The sequence below is a fragment of the Anas platyrhynchos genome, chromosome 4 (assembly GCF_047663525.1).
Source record: "Anas platyrhynchos isolate ZD024472 breed Pekin duck chromosome 4, IASCAAS_PekinDuck_T2T, whole genome shotgun sequence".
In the NCBI taxonomy this organism is placed as follows: Eukaryota; Metazoa; Chordata; class Aves; order Anseriformes; family Anatidae; genus Anas; species Anas platyrhynchos.
Window position 1 is genome coordinate 4,389,279 of NC_092590.1, and position 12,598 is coordinate 4,401,876.

The window sequence follows — 12,598 nt, forward strand, 5'->3', positions numbered from 1 at the left end:
GTTACTACTGTCTAATTTGTTGACTAGCTTTACCTCAGGGTCTCTTTAATCATTACTATTTCCCAATTTTCTCTTGCTCATTGAATGTGTGCTCTCAGGATTATTTTCCCCAGGAGACATCTGCCTGCATTTTTTCCAGCTTGATTCTCATTTTGCATTTCCAGCACATATATATTTCTCACTAGGCACTTTTTTGTTCTATTACGTCTCTATTCCCATAGACGTAATCTCTCACCTCAGTATCACCTGCAAATTTTATTAACAGTCTCTTTCCCCATCATGTCTGGTTCGTAAATTTGAAAAGATTACAGCTGAAAAACAGTATAATTCAATATGTGAAGTCTGGGAAATGTGAACTAGTCCATGCTTGTACCTGGTACATAAAATATGATCATTTCTCCCTAGTGAGGCTCAGGCCCATGTGTCTTTATGGTAATGGGAAGCCTAAGGCGGGTGTATTCTCTTGTTCTCTGCATGTAATAACACTAGCTGATGTTGTTCATGTTCCTCCCTTTCATTTTGTCATTGCTTTTTGTTGACAGATGCCATTGAAACTGTTCACTATTTTGAACCACACTTTCTCTTTCTGTTTTATAATCTATGTTGGGGAACTGTAGTGAAGGAAACCTCCTTCAGGGACCATCATACACTTTTCAAAGTTTTTTTTTTTTTCTTTGAAAATCATTAAAATGCTACAAATCAGAAACTGGGTTTGCAGTGCTTTCCCTTCACTGTCTAATGTACTTCCTCATGGTTGCTATCTCAGTCCTTGCACTGTAAGCACACTGTTATTTCCTCACCAATTCCTACTTTGAAGACTGACATACAAATGTTGCAGGAAAACACATTTACAATAATATCAGAAAAATAAAAAAGGACCAAGATTTTGCATTTGGACTACTTTTCCTTAACCATGGATATGAAACAGGCCACATCACAATAATGTATTTTGTACCTTGGTGACCTTTGCTGCATACCAATATAATCCCAGCCTTCCTGACATTGCCTGACCCATGTGATTTTTTTTTCCATTATGAGATGATTACAAACAGTGCTTTTCCTATGTTCTTATTGCAAATATTCATATCAAATAATAGCACAGAATAATCATTACAATTTGTGCAAGGAGAATCCACAGGCATTATTTTTCTCTTTATTGAAGAAGAAAATTATAATGTTGGGCAAGCTGTTCTTTATGTAAATGCTTTCATTTGTCATCATCAATACAATGTCCCAGTTATTTAAAGGTATGTGAGTATGCCATGAAAAACATAGTCAATCCGTACTTCAGAGACTGACAGGGTTTATTTTTAAATTTATAAACAATGCAGTGAAGTTGCTGCAAAGCAAACACCCTAAAAGGAGGAAGGAATAAATAAGGTCTTAGCAGAGGTACAGCTGGGACTGTTTGGAGATGCTTATCGGGGGCCTGAGGAAAGAGTGTATCTTTTGCCAGGCAATGGACACAACATGGGGATACAGGGAGGAGGCTGTGGGTCTGTATCTTACCTACTCTCCAGCAAATCGAATGTTGGAGCATTTACACCTGGGCAGCATGCCTGTTGTTTGACATGAGATGTAAGGACAGCATGTATGCTTGGTCAAAGGAAGGATGAAAGTGTTGTGCTTTAAACTGGCCCCCTCCCTCTCTGGGATGGGGGAAACAGGAAAGTGAAGACTGTGAGTTGAGATAAAGACAGTTTATTAAGACAGAAAAATAACAACAACAACAACAATAATAATAATAATACTACGAATAATGTGTACGAAACAAGTGATGCACAATGCAATTGCTCACCACCCGCTGACCGATGCCAAGCCTATCCCTGAGCAGCTGCCCCCCCCCCCCCCCCCCCCCAGCTAGCCACCCCTGTATATTGTTTAGCATGACCCCAGATGGCATGGAATACCCCTTTGGCCAGTTTGGGTCAGCTGTCCTGGGTCTGTCCCCTCCCAGCTCTTGCTGCACCCCCAGCCTGCCGCTGGCAGAACAGAGCAAGAAGGTGAAAAGTCCTTGGCTTGGTGTAAGCACTGCTCTGCAACAATTAAAACATCAGCGTGTTATCAGCACTCTGCTCATCCTAAGCCAAAGCATAGCACCCTACCAGATACTAGGAGGAAACTTAACTCTGTCCTAACTGAAACTACGTCAGAGGTCTCTTCCAACCTAGAGATTCTGTGATTCTGTGATTCTGTGATCACGAAGTCCTGACTAACTTGCATGATCATGGATTATGACACGACCACCTTCATGAATACCTTGTATTTGAGGTATCAGTTGCCCAGCACTGGCTTTAAAATACCTGGACTGTTGACTGTACGGTATCTTCATGTATGTCAGGAAAAATGAACAAATAAATAAATAAGCTATTTATATAGACACAGATAATATCAACCTCAGCACTATCCAAATAGCATGCTCCTTAAGTAGTATACTGGGAGAAATGTTTCCCTCTTGGGATCTCAAGATAGACAAGAAATACCCAGAAGAAGAGCACTTTTTCTACATGTGCGCAGCAACAGAAAACTGGGTGCTACAGAAAGAACAGTGGAAACCTGAGAAATATGGACAGTATCAAAACAAAGAGAGTGTTTAGATGGGTGACGCAGAAAGGTGGCCTTGATATATGATATGACAATATGATATTGTCTCCCTGTTACAGACTTTAAAAAATAACAGAGCAAGTTAAAGTCTACCTGCTGCTTTGTAGACAAGCAGCACCCTATGGTAACTGGCTACATCCGTTTATTCCAAGGAATAAGGGTGCTGATACATGATACTCTAAAGCTGTATGAGGCAGAAAAAAAAAAATAAAAATGCAAAACAAAAGCAGCATTACAGTAATTAAGCTCTGTAGTCATAAGGATGGATTACTTTTGTAAGGTCAGTACAGATAAATAAAGAGAATAGTTCAGAAATATTGTGTGACTCTTGGAAAAACAGTCTTAGACTCTTTCAGATACAGCTTTCTATAGAAAAGGCATGGTTAGGAATCACTAACTTTGCCAGAAAGCTGGGTAAGTACTTTTCAAAGTGCTTTCTGGATAAAAGAGGATAAAGAAAGCAAAAAGAGTCTCTGAACTAACTGCTACCCTGTATCAAAACTCTGCCTCATAGAAGCAGAGAATAAACCACCTTTGGGGCTTCAGAAAACATATTAGGTCTAGTACCAGCTGCTAGCAACATCAGATATTTTCCAACGGGAAAGCCTGTTCCGTTGTGCCACTGGCTATGACAAGCAGAAGTTAATGGCTTCTCACTTTGTGTACAAGTTTATGAACTTGGCACATACACGTTAGGCTGAAAACTTAATTTCTATCATTCTCCTTTAACCAAACTTCTAAAAAAGGTTTTACTAGTCACAAATAGAGAACTGATTCTACTGAAATAGAATTCTAAGGTAGAAGAAGTATTTTGTATACCCAATAAACACCTAAATGCTGTAAGAAGAAAAAAATGCATAGGTATGATAAATAAGTGTTACCCAGAAGAGACGGTGGAAGTCAAGATGGGCTCCTCTGCACAGGCTCTGCTGTAACTCCTGGGAGAGTCTTGTAGTCTGTCTTCACATGACAGATGTGAAAACCTGAAGTCAACTTGTAAGCTTCTGATGCAATTAATGGGCCACTTTATTCTGCTTTACATGATACGGAATAATGTGTCTCTATGTATTGAATTGGAAGCATGACCATAAAGTTTAGAGAGGGTATTTCATAATCTGAAGCTTCTTTATTGCAACAGATTTATTGGTTTACAGCCATGGTTTTATACTCACTATTATTCACTTCTGTTCTACACAACCTTATTCTTCTGCAGTACCAAGGACTCTTAATCTTTCTATTGATAGAGTTAAGTGAGAAATCTCTTATCTAATGAAGGTAAGTAGGAACCCAATTATCCATTACTTTCCTCTATGAGTGGGTAATAGGATAACAGTAGAGCTGTCTGAAATTTTTAGATAGCACTTTTATAGGACTTTCCATACTCAAAGAAAAAAAAAAAAAGAAGTCCTCTTACCATCTCTGTAAGAAAAGAAAATATCACTACTTCCACTTAACAAAAAGAAAAACTGAGGCTGAGAGATCAAACCTCTCCAAAACCAGCTGCCTAAAATTTATGATTAAGTTCAGAATTATCTGCCCTAAAGAGTGACCTAATTATCAAATTTCAACATTTTCTAAATCAGGCTCTCATTTAGGCCTCACTATCTGATGCTTTCAGTTTGTATTTGATCATTTAGTTCTGATGGTTGGTATGGTGTTTTTCCATTACCACTGAATTAGCATCTTGAGCAAATAGTCATATTTCCAAATTCATAATTGGTTTTCAGCAATTTAGACAAATGTTTATATATTATATTTGCCAGTTGTGTGCACATTTGGCTTACTAAACTCATTTAGTACATAGGATAAAGAGCAGACAGAAAAGGATGTAAACACACAGAGAGAATTTGTAACCCCCAAATAAGATATCTCTGCAGTGCAATTCCATATTTATATCCAGTACTGGACTTCAGATCATGTGTTCATATTACTAACGACTCACCATAAACAACTGTCAAAATTTACATGTGTGAGTTTACTAAAAATATTCTGTATTTGTGTATTTCTTTATTTTCCTGTTCCTGGTCTCTCCCCCAGTCATAAGCTTCAGGGGTTATCAATCATCATAGCTCTAACAATTTCAATATTGCTATGATGATTTGTTCCGCAGCTTGCAAGCATAACAGTAATATTAATGTGAACCTTATGAATTTTCTTCATTTTGTTAATTGTGTTAGGCTTGGATTTAAACTATTGGTTTATATTTCAACAATAAATTCATTTCAGTTTAAACTTCATAAGCAAATTAGCACTAATTCTATTTTATGAAAGGAATAGCTTTAACACCCTTTCAAATCCAGACTTAATTTGCTTTTGATATATTAAACAAGCATCTTGCCCACATTTTAATTTATATTGTGCTAGAATTGTATTAAATACAACAGAGAAAATGGTCTCCTCATTGTGAAATGTTATAATGGCATGTGCCTTTATTTGTTTAAAAAAAAAAAAAAAGTCAATCACAAAGCATTACTTCTACATATTAAGGATACCCCAACAGTTTGATAGCCTGATCAAAATCTCATGCAAATCAACAGAGGGATTTCTTGGACAAGGAAACAAAACAAAATTCAAAAGCTGACTGCAACTAAGTCAGGTAAAATAACAGACAGTCCCCTTGCTACCAATGCTAATTTCCATGTAATTTTGACAAGTTTGGTTTCCACATTTGGTTACTGCCTCTGCATTCTTATTTCACCTTTATGTTTCTAAGAACAAATTTCTGATAGCTGAACTGAGTTTCTCGTGAAACTCACCACATATCTCTTGTTTTCTGGCAAACAGGGTCCCTAGCCCTCCCACCATCCCTTTTTATCTTAAGGCCAATAATCCTTTTGACTACACTCTCCTCTTTCCACCGGTCCTCCACTGAAACTAGTGCCATTCCCTATTCACTGCCATGGCAGCCTATTTTTTAAGGAAATTTTCAATCTCCTGTATGACAAAGCCCTAGAGAAGACTAAGTGGTTTATAGGATGATACTCACTTGGATTACAGTCTTGCTCTCAGTTTCAAAACAAAACAAAACAAAACAAAAACCTGAACTGGCTTTTAGGAATATATTGGTATCTGTGATGTTTATCCTGGAAAGAGATTCCAATAGTTACTGCTACAGTTAGGTCATTGTCCTGAATTATGTCCTGCAATAAAGCTTTATTTTTTTTTCCAGGAGCAATTTATGCACCCTTCCTTCACCAGAAATTACAAATAAAACCAGAATTTGTTCATGACTTCTTGCTGCACCATCCTGGACTAGAGTAGAGGACTGCTTCCCAGCCACTGAGGTAGGACATCTGCCAGCAGCAGATGATGCATGGCGCAGTGTAAAGTCTGTGGCAATGGGCTCTCGTGGGCCTTTTAGTCAGTGCTGTTAGCCAGTGGCAATGGTCTAAGCTGGGGAAGTTGGTTGTCTGGTGGTACTGGAGGAGAAAAAGTGGTGACAGTCAGGCTTGCTTCAAAGGATTATGTAGCCCTAAGCCACAGAAATGATGTAGCTGAACTAATTATAGGAATATTGTACATATAGATATATGTATTTGGTACGTGGAGAGTGATGGGACAGGGATATAATTTTCCATCTAGTTCAGATAAGGCAATTAGGTCAAAGTCACTGTTACCCATCTGTCTCTACTTTCCTTATCTCCTATATTCCTTCTGCCAAATCTGCCCTGAGTTTCAATCATTACAAATAACCTAGAAATCAAGAAGGAGAATGCAAGCTCCAAATAATCTCAACAGGAGAGGATGGCATGAGGAAAACTGGATAGATGTTGTTGAGGAGTAACAGCCATTACACAGCACAGTGGCTGGCAGAATGGTCCAAGAGATGCTGGACCATTAGACAGCCCATGTCTTGCCTTTGGATAAGGAATTGGTGTCTAGTAATTACCTGAGTAATTGCCTAGCTGCTTATCTGCAGGGTACGACTTTTCCTTTACATTGCTGAAGCAAAATGTCAGCTGAGATTGGCAACAAGAATGCTAATTGCAGTTAGCATTTCATGTGAGCTGCAGAAAATATGACTCTTGAGATAACACAAAATTCATCTCCCTCATCTCTCCATGCCTAGCAGTTAGGAAGCCGTGTCCATCCCCTTCTAATGCCAGTAAATGTCTTGTTCCACTCAGAATTCTTTCAGGGAGGAGCAATTCCCAAATGCGACACAAGACTGTCCACTCCAAGTAGCTGAAAAATTACTTTTATCAATCAAAAATAGTAAAATTACTTCCCAGAGGTAATTAAACCTGTTGGAGTTGGAACTTTTGGAACTGACAGAGCTAACAACCAAACTGAGCTTTGATGACTACTGTGGCAGAGAGGGGGCTTTGCTTGTGCGTAGAGCATTTTAACGACAATAACTGTTAATGCCCTGTTGTTGTAACATAAAAGGTCTTGGATTTTAGAAAGACAGCAAAGCACAAGATGAAATGTGCAGAAATAAAACAAATGGTCTATGAGAATCATCTGTTGTCTGTGAGTAAATGGTTGGCAGCAATTCAGCTTGCTTACAATCTTGACAAGCATCTCTCTCCCTGATAGAGAAGCTAACATGCCTCAGCACTAGCTGCAGAAGTAGCCCAAAGTGATTAAATCTCACTCTTTCTTTCAGAAAATTGCCTGTGATGCCTTGTCTCACAACTACATTATGTCTCATTAGAAGTTCTCTCTCCTGTATTGATTGGACTTCAGTAAAAAAGTCCCATGGAGCATCTGCTGTTTAAGGTTTGCTATCAATATGCTGCAGATAACAGGAGTATGTTATATATATGTTATTGAAAACTTGAACATTTCTAATCATGTCTTAGGAACATTTGCTCTGTAAGTGGAAACATCTTTGCTTCTGTTTGCATTTTTTCTTTACTGGAACCAGAGTTGCTGGGAGTTCCTTTTTGTTACTTTGGTCTTGAAGGTGGAGAAACTTTCTTAATTCAGTGGAGGTAAATTCCTCCAACCTAAGACAGCCACCACGACAACTTCTAGAAGATGAAGAAATCCCCAATGTTTTTAGGACAACATTAAAATAAAGGGCAATTCATTGTGAAAATGTTATTGTGCATCAAGTCACCAAAGGACAGTTATCGTAGACAGGTATCCATCATTCTTCAAACAAAGTGACTGATACCTGGGCTGAAAGAATGAACTTATCTCCTGAGAATGGTTAAGAGAAAAAAATATTTTCTTCAGTGAAGCACAACCAAACTTCTAAAAGTGAATAAACAGACAACTTTACAGTACAAACCACTTGGAAAGAAATTTATAAACAGCAAAATAGCCATTTTGATTTATTTTCGTATTTTCAGATGATAAATAATTACTGAGGAATTGCAATATACATAGAATGATATCCTGAGGATTTTGCTCTGATACTGTTTCTGCTACTCTTAGAGACAGAACTTTAATTTTCATCAAAGCTTTCTTTGCCTTTTTTCTTTTGCAGCTTTTAATCTGAAGTTGTCTAAGCTATCTCACAGTGCTGGCTGAAAATGAGATCCCACCTTTCAGAAAACCCTCCAGACAGACTGAGAACCTGACTCTAGAGGCTCCTTTGCACCAGACTGGATGAGACTGGTCCTGTAGAGGAGGATGAATTCCCATCGGACATGGGCTAACAAACTCACCACCTCCAACTGCCACAACACAATGGTGAAGCATGAAGGATGCTCCTGATACATTAGAAGGGATTTGGGAATTCAGTCTGTTCCTTAAAGCCCTTGGCAATACCACTGCTGCCTTGTGGTGTCTGCAGGCAAACGAGCTGCCTCAAGGGAACCAAAGCCAGCTGTGGTGCCATAGGCATGTTGTAAAGGAGCAGAACAGCCTTGAGCTGGGCCTCACATATGGCAATGAAAATTCTGTTTCAAATAATATCCAAATATACTGAAGAGGATTAGGCATTTGGGGTGTGACACTGATTTATTTTTTATAGTTTGCTGGGATTTTTTTAAACAAAACACTACTGCAAACAACAGACATGACTGACTGTGTTTCTCTCATATGTTCCCATGTCACATTTTAAAAATATTTTTTCAAAATTCTGTTAAACCAGAAAGGCACAAACATGTGAGGAAGGGACTTTAACTCCTTCCGTTATCACCATCCATTCCTGAACTATGTATGCAGTGTTCTTGTTGATACCAGTATGCACTCTCCCCTCACGCCAGTTAAATCAAGCCGTATCTTTTGGTAAGGTCTGTGATGTTCTTCTAGAACACACTACCTGGCAGTTGTGAGGAACTACTGTAAATTGGAATTATACAAATGAATTTCAGAGCAGCCTCCTCTGTTAATAACAAGCTTCCATTTCAGATACTGGATGTTTTTAGTAATAAGATCTGTACTTGATTATTACAGTACATTATTAAACGTAAATGTGATTTGTTGTTTTCTATTTTCTAGACTATGAAGTACTTTGGATGGTAGAAAGAGGGTAGATGCATACACACGTCTTCCTCCCTTAGAAGAGATGAAATCCTAAGGCTTAACATTTCTCCCTAGCAGAGCCACCTGCAGAAAACACCACAGAGCAGCATGTTTTGCAAAACAGTGAGTGCTGCACCAGCAACATATATTCATCCTTGACAAATTGCAGTTTATCCACAAAGACCAGAAACCCTCAGGTGAAATATGCTACAAATGTTTGTCCGTTAACAGTATGTTATGACTTAATCAAAAGGAAGCAATCAAAAGTAATTGAAAGGATGAAATCAAAAGGAAGCCTAGAAATCTGGGAGGAGAATGAGGGATGGTGTGAAACCTATTTGTTCTCCTATTTACAGGCAGAAGGTGCTAAACAACATCATTAGTGTACCTATCCAGTATACTCATTCATATACAACTCTTCTGAACACTATTGATTTGAATTACAGTGACTTCTACAGACCCATCGTGAAAAATTTATCCCAAGTCCTAGACAAGCACAAAAGGAGAAACAGTCCTGCCCCTGAGGATTAATAACCTGATGAGATGAATGACAAGGCAGAAGGGAACTGTGTCTTACCTGAGTCTGGCACAGGCAAATAGCAAAACCTCAGCTAAAACTTCCCGTTCTGCAGTCTTACCAGAGCACCATACCTGGGAGCAATTTGTAGTGCACTCTACAGAATATTCATGATTTGCTCTTCTATAATACATTTGTTGGAGAAAGCAAGTGACCCCCAGTACTCCAGCAGGAGTCCCCAGTACTCCTCAGGCAAGCCTCCTCTCGGGGTACCAGTTCTCCTCCTAGGTCCAGCCAGGAACAGGATTTGATCTTTCTTACACAAAGTAAAATGGAACAGACAAAAATGGAAGAAAGGAAAGACAGAAAGGGAATAAAATCCTTTGTGGAACTTTTCAAAGCTAATACTTGTCTGGGAATTAAAAACAAAGAATGAAATAAAAAGTGAGTGGTGAAAGTGCAACATCTTTGCTGATTTCCATTTCAATGGATGGATTTACAATCCTCATCTGAGTTCATGACTGGTCTCTCTAACACGGAGTGGCTGCACTGTGAAGGGGGAAGCTGATGATGCTTTGGAACAGAAATTCTGTAGGTGAACAAGAAAAAAATAGCCTCCTGGTTTGCTATCAACAATACTTTCATAAAGAGACAAAACCAACCAACCAAACAACAGTGTGCAACATCGAAAGAGAAATATTTAAACTTTGATTGATTGATATATATAAAACCATATTTTCTACCATGTCCCCCCATTACTTTAGATTTCTTTTCTTTGCTGTTATTTCTGTTCTTTTCATGTGTGTAACACTGTCAGCATAAGAACGACAGCTGTTGCCATGTGCAGTCTATTAAATTTCCTAGTAATTTCTACAGCATATGCACAGAAATTGTAACTACAGTGCGATGACACTGTTGTCTGATGTGCAGTGACACAGTAAATTGTGAATCCAACACGATGAAGTCCATTTAGGTTCATAGATGTTACCATGCAGACCTGTATGAGAGTATTTTGGTTTGCATTTTCATATAGCTTCCCTTTTTCTGACCGCATTATTTTACTTTCTATTTTCAGAGTTAGCTAATAGCATATATCTTTTTGCATGAATGGCTCTGCACCTAACTTCTTCATGCAGAGAAAGTTCCCATACGACCAGTAAGGATGTTGTGAATGCTCAAGGTTAAATGGGACTCGAGGGGAAACTTCAAGAAAAAATACATGTAAATCCTTAAATGTTCCCGACTACACAGAAACCATATCCACCTGAACTAGTCCTGAGGGCCACCAATAGGTGAGGGCTGACACAATTGTAAAAAATCACCCTGTCTTCATTCTTCCCCAAGCACCTGCTTATGAATTTTCTCTGATGGAACACAAGGAAGTTTGTGGGCAGTCGTCAGGTAGTGGAATAGCTACCCTGTGTTTTATACTATTTTTGATCTGCACTTGGTATCAGCTGGCATTTCCCAGAAGAAGCTATTTGGTGTATACTACATCAAAGATTATCCAAGACAGGCACCTCAAGTGAGAAGCTCTGCACTGTAAATTAAGCCCTATGCTTACCTCCCATTATCGTGTCTGTAAGGACAAGCCCTGATAAAATTCCTAACGCTGCCACAGAATAAATCAAAGCTGAACAGGAATCACACATTTCACAGAGCCTAAATACCATGTAAGGCTTCCAGTGGTGCTACAGGATAAATGGCAGCTGTTGGAAACAACAGATGAAAGTGGCTATGTAACATCCCTGAAAAGCTGACTTGTTGATACAGCCATTTTAAACCAATTTTAGCAGTTACTTTTCCAACTTCTACTAATGTAAATGGAACTGCACTGTAACAGCTAAAGACTTATCGTGTATTAGACATACACCACCACTGATGCTTCAGGGGAAATCCCTAGTTTTCACGTGGTTTCACCTATCAAATCATTTGTTGGACCAAGATATTCATTCTCCATTCTGGCTGCTGCTAATAACAGGGTAGTAACTTTCAAATACTAGTCTATGATCATATGTCAACTTTACATTTCTATCTGGTAATCCATTTATTTTTTTTTTACACTGCCACATAGCTGAAGGTCAAGATTGCTAAACTAATGTATGGCTACATATGCATTGTCATTTGCTCCGCAGCTAAGCAGTTCCAAGACGACATTAGTGGGGCGTGGAAAAAATTTATTTATAGACAAGAAAAAAAGGAGTTTGTACTGCAAAATTTTAAAAGATGTACTCCCAAACATCTACTTTAATTTCTCTGTATATATCTTGCTTAGAAGGGCTGGAATCTCTGTTAAAAGGCTGGTGCACAAGCATAGTGTACTTAATATGGATTTCACTGGCATGACACACACAAATAACATAGAGAGTTTGATTTTAATTTATGTGTAAAGAAACAGGAAGTCTCTGGCAAAAAGTCATTAGGTATTTTCATTTGATTTGTATTTTAATGTATTTTATTTCAAAGTAAGATCATACTTCAATGGGAATGAAATAAGACATGAAAACAGATTTTTCAAATAAACTGGAATTAAAAGGCAAGAGTACTCATATCACATTGGAAGATCAAGATTACTTTGGCTTCAGACTGCAAAATACCTGAATCAATCAGTTATCCTATCGAGCAGGATAAATTAAATTTGTCTGAAAGAAACATGCCATGTTTTGGAAAAAAAAAAAAAAGAAAGAAAGAAAGAAAAAGTAAATAACTAAATACAGAGTGCTAAACCGTTAGTGAAACCAGAGTCTTTACTCTTCAAAAGATGTCTCAGAGATGCCAGAAGTGGGTTGCTGTAATTTTACATTTAAGATTTTAAATGACTGTGGTGATGCATGCTTATATAAAATGCCAAAGTTTTAGAGGAAGGAGCAGACGTTTCTGCTTGTAACTGAGCTGCCAGGAGCTGCTTTCAGGGCTTCATCCTTTGGCACCAGCACCCTTGCAAGTGCCCAGCTGGGAGGAAGAGGGATGTGCTGGCTCCCAGCGCCCTTACCAGCTGCTGAGGCTCTTTGGGGCAGAGTGCAAGGCCAGCACCAGCAGCCCATGACAAGGACTAAT